Source organism: Lytechinus variegatus, chromosome 5 (genome assembly GCF_018143015.1).
Source record: "Lytechinus variegatus isolate NC3 chromosome 5, Lvar_3.0, whole genome shotgun sequence".
NCBI classification, from domain to species: domain Eukaryota; kingdom Metazoa; phylum Echinodermata; class Echinoidea; order Temnopleuroida; family Toxopneustidae; genus Lytechinus; species Lytechinus variegatus.
The window spans coordinates 6,659,059-6,676,459 of NC_054744.1; the positions used below are offsets into that span (position 1 = coordinate 6,659,059).

The following is a 17,401-nucleotide window of genomic DNA, read 5'->3' on the forward strand; positions in this document are numbered from 1 at the left end:
ACGAAAATTCATGTTTACTAAGGAGAAAGAGTACATTCTAATCTACTACATATCAAAATCTTGGCAAAAAACGATCTATATTCGAGAAGTTACAGCCAAATTTGCATAAATTTGATGACGTCATTTTTGAAAAAATGAAATTTTTAGTTTAGGCGCAATTTTGATGACGTCATGATATAATTTAGGGACATTGATGACATGAAATCAAATCTACAACTCATACTCTATCGATAAATGAAAAAAAAATTGGGGGTCAATGGACTATTTAAAGAGCTACAGTGAATTTTCAATAGGCATGTTTTTGCCCATATATGGCCTATAGTGAGAGCTCGCGCGCACACGTGCTGCAAAGTTTAACGGGTGTTAATTTCGTTATTAATGGTTGTAGAAGGTTGATCAAGGTATCAAATTGTTCAGAATTTTATTATCAATGCAATGATGTAAAAAAAAACGGTGTTTCTGTGTTGCGTTAGGGCGTTACGCGCGGAAGCGCGTGCGCGCAAATTTTTGAAATGCTTAAAATGACCTGAAACGTACCCAAAAATTTTATAGGCCATTTGGAGAATTTTTTTACCTTTGACGCGCGCGTACGCGCGCGTCATGACCTTTACATGACCTTTGATGACATTGACAGTTGACCTTTGACCTGAAGTTAATGTCATGTAAATATTGTTAATTTTTGATAATTGATAATGAAGATATGATGAAATGAAGAATTTTACAAAATGGCGCGTAGATGACGTCATCATAACCATATGACCTTGAAAAGCTTAGTATGCCGTCTCTATGATAGATTCTATGTATGACAAAAAAAATCATCAAAATTGATTCAGCCAATTCCGAGAAAAGTTGGCGACAAACATAGGTGCCAAGAATAAAGAAAGAAAGAAATAAAGAAATAAAATTCTGACGAAATCAATAGGTGATCTGTCATAGACAGACTACCTAATAAATTCTTCACACAAAATAATATACTTTCAAAAGTAACAAATGTCAAATAATTAGGGTCAATCCGAGTCTTTGATTAGCCAAGCATGATGCTTGATCAATCAACAAATCATGAATAGTGACAAAGTTTCTTACTTGTATTTCCACTGCAATAATGTAGGAGATAAATCGAAGCAAAGCATAAAATTGAAGAATGAGAAAAGGGTTAATAAACTCATGTAAATGCACTTTGATGGGGGGAGTAATACTTTTTTCTATATACCACTCATTTTCACCACTGTCCAACAAAGTCATTGATTGTAAACATTATATCATTTATCATTGCATTAAATAACAGGACAATGTGAAATAATGGCAAAAAGGAGATTTTCATACTTACAAGTAAATTATCTTCTAAATCTACCAGTAGTACATGTACCATCAAACATTCAAAACATGAAAGATGATAAACATCACTTTTTCGCAGCATATATGTTCATATGTAAATAAAATAAATTTTGTAAACTGTAATAAAGCAAATGATATTCGAAACTGGAACACAGGGCTGGAAACACCTGCTTGACTGTGGGAGAATTTATTTTCCTTCTTCTCATGGTAAAGCTTTGCAACCATCCGTTATTTACATGCCAATTTGTTAGTAAGTGACAAATGGCTCCATTAAATAAATCACCTTGGATCATAGCATCATTCAATGATGGTAAGTGCCTCAATCTATCTCATAATTGGTACTGTAATAAATGACAGCGTCCTCACTCCGTATGCAAAAGTTTTCTAATCATCATGCTTTTTCATGAAACATCTACGTGTGTAAGATACGTTCCATCAAATTTCACTGATATTTTTTTTGAGACAGTGTTTTGCCAAAAATTCTTAGCAACTAGATGAATACATGAAACATATACCAAATGTAAGGCCAATATGACAATTATGATGATAACCAAAGCAATCGCAATTGTGTTAAAATCCAAATGATATTTTTTTTTAAATGGAATACTCAACAATACTTAAGTACCTTTCCCACGTGTTACAAAAACTGTGGGGCATACACTTTTATTAGATCATCATATAATTAGTGAACCTATTAAAGATAAATTCCAGTGGTGGTAATGCACTCAAAATAAGTTCGAATAGAATCCAATGAAATGAACACCCAAGTATTTGTATGTATAAATAAAAAATATGTGGCAAATGGGTCTGGAAGAAAATGTTCAATTGTTGGGTAATGAGCAAAATAAGCACGAAATTCCATCAAATGTTGGGATTTTGCCAAGCAGTATTTAATACCCTATCCAAACGTGCTTATCTTGGATAGTGATCAACATAATCATCGATTTTGAGCTAAGATTTCATGATTGCAGAAAGATAAGATTATTTCAATGTACCAGAACTAGATCAGAACTTGCATTGAAGTTGAACCTTAACTTTAGAGACTTTCTCATGAAATAACTGTTTGCAGCAAACTACTTTCTTTTACCTTTGATCTACATGTATAAATACCACTATATGTACTATAGTTTTATCCCGCACAATGCATAGGAAAATAGTTTTACACAGTGATCACTACTACTCTTGACTAAAAAAAGACAGGTTTGAATTTCCGCCTCTATTGTGGTGTATGCCCGTGGTGATAGTAATATTTTTTCTACTGAGTTTTATCTGCTTAGAACTGACAGGCATGGCTAATACCTCAGTCACATCTGCTCTATGGTGGCCATACGGTGAGTCGAAACCAACCGTTTTATTCATTTCTTATTCAAACCACCTATATGGAGCTGGTAAAAATGTTAAAACGGCTGTTCTTGACTCACCGTATGGCCGCCATAGAACAAATGTGACTGGGGTATAAGAAACATGCATGATTTCACGCCTTGATCATTATACCATTGACTTGGAAAACAACATCCTCTTCATGCTTGTAAATTACAGGCATAAGCATTGCTAAAATTCCTCACACTTTAGTGCATAAATTTGGGAAATATTTGAACAAGGGAAAGGCAAGTATTCCATGCTCAGCATCGAGCATTCCCGGGTGAGCAACTTGCATGAAAGATGCACTCCCAGTTCGCTATTAAATATGCATCATGCAGAATCAGAAACAGGGTTTGTTCTGACCAAACTTTAAAGGGGTACTCCAGGCTGAAATTTTCATACAAAAATAGAGTACAGTAAAAGCTGAAAAATTCTCCAAAATCTGTTTAATATAAATGTTCTGCATGCTACCATGCAATGAAGAGGTGGCTGGTTATTATTTATGCTATATGTACCACAGTAAAGTTCACTTGCTTGTATTCCCTCATACACCGGCACTGGACGTGGGAGTACTGATAGCCTATTTTGTGAATGTATCAACAGTCAGTCCGCAGCCCGTCCGAAAGTGCTCTATTTTATTCAGCGGTATGCATAGCCGTCCGTGGTTATGCATACGTAATGAGCTGTGAAGACGAACTTTCCGATCGGTGTTTTTTGCTCTTAGAATCGTTTATTCCTCACAAAATTGGTCTTATTTTATAGATAAGGCTTTGAAATTTCTGATCAATTGAATAAAATGCACATTTGACGTATTTTGAAGACCGATATTTAGCTTAGAAAAAAGGATTTTTTTCAAGAAATATGTGTGAATAAACGGAGCGTATTTTTGCATAGAAATCACACTTGCGTCAAATTGATATTATAATCAATGTAAAGCGTAGATATTCTTCTTTACGACAAAAAAAAATTATGAAATTTCATGATGTAGCAAAGTCAGGAACCACAAAAAACCACGGCAATGTCCATCGCAAAATGATTGGAATTGCAGTACAATTGCCGACGCGTTCTGATTGGTCAACAGCGGCGCACAGACTTACAACATTTCATATAGCATTAAAAACCCGGAAGTGCTACGAAAGCGATCTGTGGCGACTTGCGTAGACACTATGTTTGACGTGTGCAGGGACCCTGGTTCGAACCCGACGGAATGATTTTTTTTCGCGGGGGGGGGAATATATTTTGGCTTTTTCTTTAAATCATATTCCTCCCCCGTTCCTACCCAGCTTTATTCTCTTTTTTTTTACTTTCATGTGAATTTCTATTAAGGGCTGTATTATTAAATCATGGAGCTATGAATAAATCTTACTTCTTCGCAATCACTTTTGATTTTCAGGTTCTTGATTACACTTATTTGGGCAGAGGTGGGAAGGGAAGTGAGTTAAAGGTCAAGTGCACATCAACAAAAAATTCTTTGAATAGAGAAATTTCCCTTTTTTAACACAAAACAGTTATATACACAAAACAATGGTATGCAAATAGAGTTGATTATGTCATTCACATCACATTACTTTCTAAATTTTGGTTGCATTTTATTATATCAATTTTAGCAAATTTGTTATAAAAACTCTTCATCGAGTCACAATAGGTTACATTCATGGAAACTACAAATGTTAATGGAGGAATTAAAATCTCTCAAAATTTGTCAAAGAAAATGAGAAAATCAAAATAAAACATACATGTCATGAACAGGTATCAAACAAAAAATACACAAGAAATTAGAGTGTGTGTGACATAATCAGTTCTGTAATTTGCACCTTGACCAAGATGAGCATATAATTGTTTAATGAAATTAGGCAAATTTCTAAATGTCAAAATTATAATTTTCTAAATTTTGAATCATAATGTTTATTAAATTTTCTGCAATACTTTATTTTTCTTTAAATTCAAATTACTTTTTTGTTGGGGTGGACCTCTCCTTTACTCTTTGCATGGAATGTAGGGAATGCACATTAATATTTATCCACGAACAAAATTGTCTTAAAGTGTGCAAATCAGTAATTGGACACATGTTCACTTTCCTTTCATCCAGGCCCCTCCTTCACATCCACCAGGTTTACAGTCTTACAACAAAAATGATGAATTAATCATAATACCATCACACCATAGCTCCATGATCACACAACATTCACACAGTGTTTCGCAACAAATATTTCACTTCTGTTCACACATGCAATAATTACTGTGGAAAACAAAAACAAAGCGTAACCACATTCGAATACCGTCCACGTTTAAAAGGACAAATATATTATAACTTTTGAGAAAAAATTGTGAACATACATAAACACTTAACCTTCAGCACATTGGATAACATTAACAGAGTTGCTTGAGAACAAAATATAATTATGGGGCATTGCAAGAAACTTATGTTCAATTGCAAATCAACTACATGTTTGTGTTTAAGCAAAGGACTTACCCTTGATTTTGGAATGTGTAAATGAGTAGAAAGTTTCTTGCAATGCGCCATAAGTAACATTAAAACTGTTCTTTGGTTTTAAATTGTGTATTCTTATTTTTGTCAAGCTGTATTCCTGTCAAAGTCAGTATTCTTAGTCCTCTCCAAAACTGTGCTCAAATTTTCTTGTTTCCAATATCGATAAAGATCAATTTTCTGTTGTATCATTATCACTTCAAAATTTGCAAATGAAAAATGGCTTTGTCCAAATCAGTCCGACCATTACATGATGGATCATCTCCCAGAATGAAGTAGCGAGCAGGGACCAGAAGTCAGCAAGTGTGCAGATCTGTGTGTAGAAGAGACAAAAAAAGAGATAAATAGTCTAAATTACTAAATAATCATTCAAAGTACATGTATGATGCATGTAAGAGACTAATACACGTAGTACTGTACTGTCTGCGACAGCCACATTTTTTTTATTTGAACAAAATGGTTTATAAATACTACTGAGTACGGTAGTACCAAACTTTTTAGTTGACTTTAAATTGTTTATTTTCTATAGAGTAGACTGTCTAAAATAATCATCATTTCATTCTTAACCACAGCCTGTGGCAAAAATCATCATGGGACTCAACTTCGACTAGGCCTAATTATTAAGAAAATGGTTAACTTTTTTTAAACATAAATCAAGAAATATCTCAATCTATAAAAGCTTCATGGAATTCGGAAACCTGATAATCATTAAATAAATTTTAGAAGACATCTACTTATTGAGCTTCGTTTATATTAAGTCTTAATTACAAATAAAAACAGGTCCACCGTCCACAGTCACATAAATAATGCGAGCCATCTGTCATCATTACAGAAGTTTCAACGTATGGGACCAAAGACGAAATCCTACCAACCCGCGACGAACGCAATTTTAGCATTATTTCGCGCCATCGTAGAGTGAACGCGAAGGTTACTTCCGGGTAAAACGTAAATTTCTTGATTTTTAGGGTATCATTTTCTCTAAAATAAAAATATAAGGTGAGTTTGCGTCAAATTGGTTCTGACATATTTTAAACAGTGACTTTTCTTCTTCATAAAAAACCCCGATCGAAACAATTTGGTTATGTAGCAAAGTCAGGAACCAAAAGTGAAATTCCGACTACAAAATCGTAGTTAAAATATTACTAAAATAAGCATCAATTAAACAGGTAAAAATGGTAGGTTGAAAATGTCGAAATATTAAAAATTATATATCAAAATGTAGATGAAGGCCTTGAGAATAACTTACCACAATTCGTTTCGACGTAAACTGAAGTTAGCGACCAGTACAGAGCTATAACTTCAGCCCCTCCAAATCACTGGGAAAATCAAGCCAAATTGATCGCACGTTTTCCTTCGGAGACCGCTAGAGGGCCGCTGAATAAATCTTCGTGAATATGCTCATTATCGCGCGAGCTGCGGTCTGACTGTCAATTATTCAAGTAGCCAGATCTGGATTGCGAGGAAAGTGTCGAAATTCAGGTCCATTTACATTGCAGAGAAGTAATCGTCGAAACACAGTTTGCTCTTACTCCTGTTCACGCATGTGAACAACAAAAAAAGATAAACTGTAGAACTTGGAAGTGTAATAAATTTGAATGACAATGAGAAAGTAAATGCAGACAGAAGCAATTAAAAAAGTTTCAATCAGTTGTTTGAAAATGAGAAAATCTATAAAAAGATTTTAAAGTCTCAATACTTTTGATAGAGATAATAAACTGATAAAGTTTATTCAAAGTGAAAGTTTTCAACTAGTTCAACTCTCCATATGTTTTGCACATAAATCTTCATACCCCCCCCCCCCCCTCCCCGAATACCATTTGTCACATTCTAAGCTCAATGTATGAAATATCATAGAAAATTATATATATCTTGCGCTCATAGTAAAATCAAATATCCTTAGATCGATATGAACCAAGTTTATCCATCTACCAAATATTTTCACCAACCTTTCAGTTTCAGCTTCAAAGTGGACCTCCCTTAAAACCCCACTTTTTTGTTTGCTTTAAATAGTTTTCTTTGGTACTTTGTGCACATGAATTTTTCATTACGTGGGTGGTTAGGGGAATCAAAATGAAGCAAGTACATACTTAGCAAATATTGGAAAAGAAGGGGAACCATAAGAAAAAAAATCTGGAATAATTATTCATTGGTGTTTTGAGGGGAAAAACACTTAGACTGGAAAAAGTAGGGAATATCATGAAGTGTTCTTTTTTCTAACATAAAAAAGCAAATGAAAAAAAAAAGCTCCAGTATTGGGCATCCTGTCATGTGTGTATTTTCAAGCATACTGTACTCCTGAATGTGAATTTCATTTTAAGGTCAAGTTCACCCCAAAAAATGTTGATAAATAGAGAAAATCAAACTAGCATAACACTTATAATTTTATCAATAACGGATGTAAAATAAGTTATGACATTTTAAGTTTTTGCTTATTTTTCACAAAACAGTGATATGCACAACTCAGTGTAATGCAAATGAGTCAGTCGATGATGTCAGTCACACATTATTTCCTTTTGTTTTAATTGTTTGAATTATACAATATTTCATTTTTTACAGATTTGACAATAAGGACCATGTTAACTGGACCATATAGTACTAAACAATGGTAATTCCACATGTTCAGGGAGGAATCTAATTGTTGTTTTACTTGACAGTGAGGAGAACATAAGAATATTTCATATTTCATATAATGAAATTAAAAAAGAAATAGTGAGCAGAAGACATCATCAATTTCCTCATTTGCATACCAATCAGGATGTGCATATAACTGTTTTGTGAAATTAAGCAAAATTTATGAATGTCATAACTTTCTTACTTTTCATCCAATTTTGTTGAAATTTTCAGTGTTATACTTGTTGGATTTTTCTCTTTTTATTCAAATCAGCTTTTAGTTGGAGTGGACTTGTCCTTTAAGAATCATTGGTTTTGTGAATCATAAATTTCTTTTATGATATAATACAATTATGATGCTGCTATAAGGAAACCAGTTATTTCTGGTACAGCATGGACCATATCATTTGTTTGACATGCTCTTTGCATTGTTAAAGGAGAAGTCCATCATCAAATTGGTTTAAATATAAAAAAAGGGAAAACATAGTGGAGGATTAGCTGATGTCATCACTTGTGTACCCCTCCCCTATTGTCAGAATATCATCAGTAGTCCAAAATATATTTTGTGCTACGAAAATGGTTCCATGACTATTGCTCCTGCGACTATTGGAAAATCTGCAGGTTAAGCCAAACGTAAAACATAGCTTCAAACACTGAAAAAAAACCTAATCCTTATCTAAATACATTATTCTGAACCCAAAACTCTATTACAATCCTAACTTTTACCCAAGTTCTTTGAGATAATGAGGCCGGAGCAAATGTCGCGGGAGTAAATGCCAGCCCTTGCCCCCAATGATCGACCTAGTACATGCAAAAACTCGCATGGTACCTTGCATTATAGATGCGATATGAAAAAATAAACAGTTTGTCTCTGGAACGATACATTCAGGTCTCCCAAAAGACGAATTCATTTCCAAACTGGCCTCACAAAGTGACCTTTGCATATAGGGTCGAATTAATGGAGTTATAATGTCGTCTTTTCTTTGTATGAGGAGGCTCTAGTCTAAATCTAGCTTCCATTTTTCAACTGGGAATCGTGTTTCAAAGAGCCTACTTGCAGATGGGAAAATCTGTCTAGATATACTCAACAAAAAATAGTACAGTTCCCCCTTTAATAAAAATGCTGTAACTCTTTGAGATTTCTAATTTTGAAGGTACTTTTCTATACACTCAAACAACTGGTGTGAAAAAAATAAGATTCATAGGCATGGTCCTGGGAATGATTTTTTGTTACCTGGGATGCTGATGTAAATTTGACAAGCAAAACAAATATTTAACTAGCATTTAATTCGTCATGCGGACGAATTAGGTGGTCTGTCTTTATTATTGCCATCATGATCACTATTACCATGTTCATGCAGATCAATATGATCTTCATGATGACAATGGAATGCTCATTATTGATGGAATACTTGTGAAAGACGGGAGATGATAAAGCACTGTGAAAAGGGTCTCTTTGATGTATGACAATACATGTGATATGAAAAAAGTAATTATAATCTCTTTTATCTTGCTAAATTTTAACTTTTGTACCTTTAAATTATCATAAAGGATCATGTACGAGGTGGTAAAAAGAAAAAAAATGGAAAAAAAAATCATCTTGTCTACCCCAGGACTCGAACCTCCGCCCTCGAGAAAGCAAGTCAAATGCGTTATCCATTGAGCCACGATATTCCCCATAGAGATTACACGTAAGCAATTTTGAGAATTACAATTCCAATTTTGCAAGTGAAATACGGGCATGATCCCGGCATCTGATCAAAAAATGAAGGGCACATTTCCGATAGCCCAGAATCTCAGCTACAACATATTAAAAGCTCAGGGAAAGCTGACAAGAAAAAATGGAGATATGGCTCACGAAATAGAGGAATGTCGAATCTAGTTTTGAGAAAAAGTCATGTCCCATAGAGATTACACGCAAAATGAGGAAAAATGACATGCCTCTTTTCATCGCTGTTTTACGCAATGATGCGTTTCTCAAAACGAAAATTCATGTTTACTGAGGAGAAAGAGTACATTCGTAACTACATCATATCAAAATCTGGGCAAAAACCGATCTATATTCGAGAAGTTACAACCAAATTTGCATAAATTTGATGACGTCATTTTTGAAAAAATGAAATTTTTAGTTTAGGCGCCATTTTGATGACGTCATGATCAAATTGAGGGACAATGGTGACATGAAATCAAATTTACAACTAATACTCTATCGATATATGAAAAAAAAATTGGGGGTCAACGGACTATTTAAAGAGCTACAGTGAATTTGCAATAGGCATGTTTTTGCCCATATATGGCCTATAGTGAGAGCTCGCGCGCACACGTGCTGCAGACTTTAACGGGTGTTAATTTCGTTATTAATGGTTGTAGAAGGTTGATGAAGGTATCAAATTGTTAAAAATTTTATTATCAATGCAATGATGTAAAAAAGACGGTGTTTCTGTGTTGTGTTCAGGCGTTACGCGCGGAAACGCGCGCGCATATGTGCGCGCGCGCAAATTTTTGAAATGCTTAAAATGACCTGAAACGTACCCAAAAATTTTTATAGGCCATTTGGAGAATTTTTTTACCTTTGACGCACGCGTACGCGCGCGTCATGACCTCTACATGACCTTGATGACATTGACAGTTGACCTTTGACCTGAAGTTAATGTTATGTAAATATTGTTAATTTTTGATAATTGATAATGAAGATATGATCAAATGAAGAATTTTACAAAATGGCGCGTAGATGACGTCATCATGACCATATGACCTTGAAAAGCTTAGTATGCCGTCTCTATGATAGATTCTGTATATGACGAAAAAATCAGCAAAATTGATTCAGCCAATTCCGAGAAAAGTTGGCGACAAACATAGGTGCTAAGAATAAATAAATAATAAAGAAAATTCTGACGAAATCAATAGGTGATCTGTCATAGACAGACCACCTAAAAAAAGGTGCGCTGAAAAATGACAGTCATTTTGCTCCTGAGAAATTCTAAATGCAAAACAAAAGGGTTTTAATAAAAAATTAGGATCATTCTGTTACATTAATCCTTATTTTCACACCTACTGGAATTCCAGAGGGTGCTGTCCATGCATCCAACGGAGAATAATACATGCAACACCCCTAGCCTGCACTCCCGCTTCCTAGTGTTATGTCAGTGATCATGTCGCCCTTGGAGGTTATATTTTTTTTAATGCTGTTGAATGTTGTAAACACTTGCCACTCTGGGCTGAAAAAAAGTTAAATCTATGTAAATAAATAAAGTAAAGAATAAAATTTCATTGCGCAAAACGCAGTGTCTTAAAAATTGCATAATCTGAGAACAAAGTTATTGAATTTTTAATAGCATTGTGAAAACAGATACGTACGCCGTCATTATATATAGGTGGGCTCAAGATGTCATGTCCCTATCTTCTTAGATAAATTACGCGAGCGCGAGCTGATAAATTTTGATATTCCTATATGGATGGGGCAAATTTAACAGGAAATAGATCACACCTTTTCAAAGATATGAGCTCGAAGTGCATGCTACATATATCTAAAATTATTTGATATTCTGAGGACTATTCGTAGGAATTCGTGAAAAAGATATGTATCTCGGTAATTAATTGACCTCATGAGAGTGCGATCTTTAAATATATATGTTCAGAATTGTAGACAGGACATTATAAGCACCTTGTAATCGTGAACAGGATGCATGTGTTGTGTTAATTAATTTTTTTTACCTATCAATGTGTGCATGAAGCGCAAGCTGAAAATTTTTATAGACTAATATGAAAAGGGGATTTTTAGTAGTTTTTAGAATGAATGTTGAAGTATACATAAAATACGAGCATGCAGAGCTATGAGTTTCGACAATTATAGCTGAAAATGGATTTTGGTCCAATTGTCGACAGAACCTAGCTGTTACACCACAGAAATTAGCCTAGGAATATTCAACACATTGCAAGAGAGAAGTTCATATAAGTATAAACAGACACAGTGGAAAATATCTTCACATTTTTTAAAGACGGTTCCAAATAGTTGAGTCGGAACGATGTTTCCGGTGTATCATTGCAGAAAAAAATTTAACCATTAAAAGAAATACTGTCTACTGAAAGAATTTATATGTTTTCATTGCACATGACCATTCAAAATTTGCAATTATGACGGCCATCTTTCAATTTTCATGGAAAAATTTTACTCTTTACCAAAATACAATGGACGTATATATACATTACTTGATATTGCTCTAAAATGAGACCAGTGTGGCTGTGACAAGAGATTAGCTTAACTGTTGTCACAGGCACACTACCGAATAGCTTCTTGGACTTTACATGTACTTGTTGGAATATTACATGTATGCCTTGTTTTACTATGTCTACTGCAATTATCACAATTCTCAATCTAGGAAAATCTGAACAACAACTCTTTGCTTTGATTGTAAACTCAGACACCAATGATAATGTAATATCTGACATATTTTGCTATGAACTTTTGAATTATGGGGGCATTGTACTGTTAATATAAATTTATAAATGTGGACAACTGAATTGGTTATCACATCGATCAGGGACTTGTTTACAACCACTTTCTGTTCTTCAGATTTTGGACAGTTGTCAATAATGAGCATACGGCCGCAACAAGAATAATTTGTTTGTGTGCTCTTTTCAAAAACAGTAATGTTAAAACTACACCACCAGAGTTTGAAGAGGATGACCCCCACCAAGCATTGTACACTACAGTGTGATCCACACAAATGGCACTTTTATAATGTGAAAATAAAAATCCTATTGTAGGTAATTTTTATAATCCTAAATTAGCATTTTCATATAACTACTTTAATTTCATGCGATATACAGACCTATGAGCCTTCTTTCAGAACTCATCAGAAAACCTCTCAATCCAAGTTTTGTTAATGCATTGAATAAAATACACAGTCTTCAATCACTGTTTTATTTCCTTTTTAGATTTTTGGCCCACAACTCGCAGGCCGATACTTGAATTTAAAAGGATATTGAAGGTTTAAGATTGGCATATCTTTAATCAAACATGAAATTTATTTACAGATTGATTGATTTATTGATCAGTCAATCATTGATTGATTGATTATAGGTCAACTAAAGGATAAATACAAGAAATTATATCTTTTTAATCCAAGACCCCATCTTGATCTCTCATCTAATAATTAGAGGTGATGAATGAATAGGTCATCCCTAAGTCCAGAAAAAAGGAAAATCCTTGCATATTTACGCCCATGGCTGAATGTGATTAATGCGTTTATATTTACTTTTGTTAGCTGAACCTGACTACACATCTAATACAAAACTTGGATTGAGATGAATAAAACTCATATCTTTGTTGGACTAAATCATATCATATAAAAAATAATCCAGTTGTAGGAAATGAATTGTATTTTGCAGGAATAAAGAATACAACAGAATGTTGTTATTCCCCATCTAGAGTGCCATTAACATTTTGTGGGACACGCCTTAGTATTAAATACAAGGTGTTCGCCTGTTTGGTCAACACCACTGGCAAATTATAACACTTTCCATTTGACATTTCAACACTAGGCCGGCCTATTGAGTGTCACGTTCAAACTCCCATGGTGCATATTAAACACAAGGGTGTATGATTTTCATGACACCGATTGATTCTACAAGCGATAGAGTGCAGAAGGGTAGCCTGTCAACATGCAGGGATAGCAAGGAAATGCTACAACCCCATAGAAAAAAACCCACATAAAAACATGTGAAAATCAAAACATTGTTAAAGTATTAAACCAGTGAGAAAGACGGGGAAGAAAATGGGCAAAGACATGGGCATGGCTCTTACATGTACCTCGCACACCAACCTGGGGGCTGTTTCACAAAGATTTAAATATGATACTTTATTGACCTTTATGTCCAAGTCGCACTTAAATGTCTAGTTGCGCGCAGTATAAAAGGAATGACAGCATTGGTCAGATCATGCCAAGAGGACGCGCACTACTGCGTATTGATCAATAAGATTGCGCGTTGCATATCATTTACGCGTCGACATTTAAGTGCGACCTAAGTCATTCTTAAATCTTTGTGAAACACCTCCCTGGTTCCTTCTTCCTCATTGGAGGAAATGTCGAGGCACATGACCCCTTCCGTATCTCGGGGCCCATTGCAGAAAGACTTGCAATCAAACATAAAAAAATGTATAAAAACTTGGCTTTGAACCAATGAGATGCACGGTTTACTGATTTACGATTGATTTTTAGTTGAGTCTAAATGCAACTCTTTCTGCAACAGGCCCCTGGAATAGCATGGTTACACTTCGTAATTCTGAAGGTTCATAATTCCAAAGGTTCTTTATTCCGAAGGTTCCTAATTCCGAAACACATAAATTGCCTATACCTCGATGTTTGTTAATCCGAAAACGTAAAAGGGATCGTTAATCCGAACATTTGTGGCGTTATTCCGAAGGTTTATTTCGAGGGTTTGATAATCCGAAAACGAAATAAGGTTCGATGTTCCAAAGGTTCGTTAATCCAAAAACGAAATAAGGTTCGTTGTTCCGAAGGTTCGTTAATCAAAAAAAGAAATAAGGTTCATTAACCATTTCGTTTTCGGACTAACGAACCTTCGGAATTACGAACCTCATTTTGTTTTTGGATTAACGAACCTTCGGAATTACAAACCTCACTTTGTCTTCGGACAAACGAACCTTCGGAATTACGAACCTCATTTCATTTTCGGACTAACGAACCGTCAGAATTACAAACCTTCGGAAATACGAACCTTCGGTCTTCGGAATATCCGAACCTTTGGAATAACAAAGCTTTGGAATAACTAATGTATGCGGACTAGCATTATGCCAGAAAAACATTCTGTGAAAATATTCATTCCGAATAAAGAAATATCTAGGCCTATTTAGTCATCGGTTCTTGAGCTCAGAATCTATCATGAGCTGGTGGTGCCTACGGGAAGGTTGTGCCCTCCATATGGGAATAGAGATCAGGGGAAAAAATACACAGGGGTTGGGCAGCTAGGGCCCTGGGAACGATATCTTAAATGGGGGTGCTGATGCAAATTTGACAAGCAAAAATTCTCACTTAAAGAATAATGTAATTTTGGTCCAGAGAAATTTAACAAGCAAAAAAAGGGGATATTTGTGTTTCATTCATCAATTTCTCACACCTTCTAGAATTCCAGGGGTGCTGCCGATGGAGATTAATACACCCAGCACCCTCACTACCCCTGCTTCTCTTGGCCGTGTTGAACGGTTGAATAATGAATAAGCAATCAAAGATTAAAGTCAAAATGTAGGATATAACATTATGACTGGATATCATAAGAACTGAAACTAAATTTTTCTGATGTATTTTCACTAATTTGCACATGTAGACATTGAAGATGAATTTAGTCTGTGTGAAAAAAAATGGTATATGTTATAATGCTGCATGCATGAATTGCAACCAAAATTTCCAACTGCTAAAGAATCAACCATTATAGAGTTCATAGCATACATTTTTTTATCAAAAATTGACAATAATCCCTTAATATATGGAATCTCGCAGAGGTCCAAGCCGAGGCCAGATCGATAGTCTGATTCACCATCATGAGATCACTGACTTTGCGTTACATTACAGCTTTTAATGAGAATGACAAATAGATGGCATATTGCGAGAATTGATTGGCATGGGTTACTAAAGGGCAATAATCAATACTCAATCACAACACGATGAACGATTGTTGCCTCATCATTAAACATGGACTCCACAATCCCTTTGACCCTGCATTCTACGTGTCGATTGAACCAAGCATCAAGAGATCACTTTTTTCTTCGCAAGACAATGGAGTCGTATTTTGCGCTATTGTGAGATGAAATCGTTGAAGTCCACTTTGTGGCAGACATGTTGCCTTACATATTAAAATTTGATCACTCTATGACGCTGCTCTCAACTGCATCCTTACATAAGTTTATAGTTGAAACCAGTTGGAAACCAGCTTAAGGAAGAATCTCAGTCGGAGAGGTCTTGCAAGTGATCTTAAGTTATTTTCTAAATCAGTGTTGAATACCATCATTATAAGATAAGACCTAAGAGCAAACAAAAAGCAAATAACTAGACTTGAGATTAATATTGTGATGATCTTCAACTAGTCAAAATCTAGTATGCTGTCCTAACCCTTTACTCGAGTTGAAAATATGTGGTCTACGATCGAGATCATTGAGATCATTTATACCGTGTTTACACAGTGACACGGCTCGGGGGTTCGACACGCGAGCCGTGCTCAACACGGCAATTTTATGCTGTGTAAACGCGATCAGTGTGATCCGCGAGCCGTGTCGAACACGGCTTTTTTGATCCACCAAAATCGTAGGTTTCAACCCGCGAGCCGAGTCAGACTCGGCAATTTTTTCGTGTGTAAACAGAAAGCCGTGTGGAACTCTCTTGACCAGGTCACTGCGCGCTTTCACTTTTGGCATTGTTGTTGTTCGCACGGACAAGATTCGATTCCGGCGGTGAATTTCCCGCGTTTAATTTGCGACGTCATAATTCTTCTTCCGTTCGAGATCCGTGAGCCGTGTTGAACTCGCCTTTTTATATGTACGTATAAACGCGATCTCTGATCCCTTCTTCGCAGTGTTCAACCCGGCTCGCGGATTCAACACCCGAGCCGAGTCAATGTGTAAACACGGTATTAGATCTACAGTCCAACATAGGATCATGCCGTGTGAACTGTGCTACACTGTTTACCTTGTGATTACCTCAGACTCATGCTTTGAGCCAGGACCATTTAGATCTACAGTGGACGAAGAACCACCTGCAGCAGCCTCCTAGGTAGTCCAGATTGGACCTTGTTGTTTGGAAGTGCCCTTTCCCAAAAGCTAACATAGAGGGCACATGTCTCCCAATCTCTAATCAGCGACAATCCACTCATCTTCGCTCCCCACCAAACAACAAGGTCCAATCTGGACTACCTCCTAGGTTACCTCGCATTTGGTGGTAGATCTGAAGGCCTGGTTACACCGCCCGAGCGTTGTTGGAGCGGTCGTGGAGCGGAGAGAAAAAATCATCACCGCTCGCTACCATTCACCATTTTCGATTTCAATTGTTTGTTGTTTTTTTTCGATTTTTTCCCCAATTTTGTGAGCGAAATTCAACACTCTCTCCCTACCACTCCAACAATGCTCGGGCAGTGTGACCAGGCCTTAAACGGGGTAAACGGCTACAAGTTAAACATGTCGCAAACATACTATTTGCCTGATAATTCCAGCTACGTTATGCAAAGATGATTGTTTTTCTTAATACTATTTGTCCAAACTTCACATTCTGCCAAGAAAGACAAACCAGCTAAAATGAATTAGAAATAACAGACAAGTCTGATTTTCTTTTCCCGCTAATACATCCATGATCCTTCAAGCAAATCTTCAGTATTCAGAAAAATAAATGAAGAAAATACTCTCAAGGAAACTTCTCATCCCGTGATTGTACACAAGGTCTTTTTAACGTCATTCTAAATTTAATCAAAATCGGATCAAGAACAACACCATAGACGATTGTAAATTTTGATTAATTAGCAAATTATGCTGAAAAATAAATGAATTAAACCCTAATCCCTGCTCCACCTTCAGATTGTTTGTTTTTAAATTTCTGCACA

General features: G+C 35.6%; 1 long non-coding RNA gene across 1 annotated transcript; it reads right to left on the reverse strand.

The window, feature by feature from the left end:
- Positions 1-4,983: 4,983 nt before the first annotated feature.
- On the reverse strand, positions 4,984-6,617 carry LOC121415158. The gene is made up of 2 exons (XR_005969960.1): positions 6,432-6,617; positions 4,984-5,498 (listed from the first exon to the last, which is right to left on the reverse strand). It is a non-coding gene; the product is annotated as an uncharacterized LOC121415158 (long non-coding RNA).
- Positions 6,618-17,401: the final 10,784 nt, after the last annotated feature.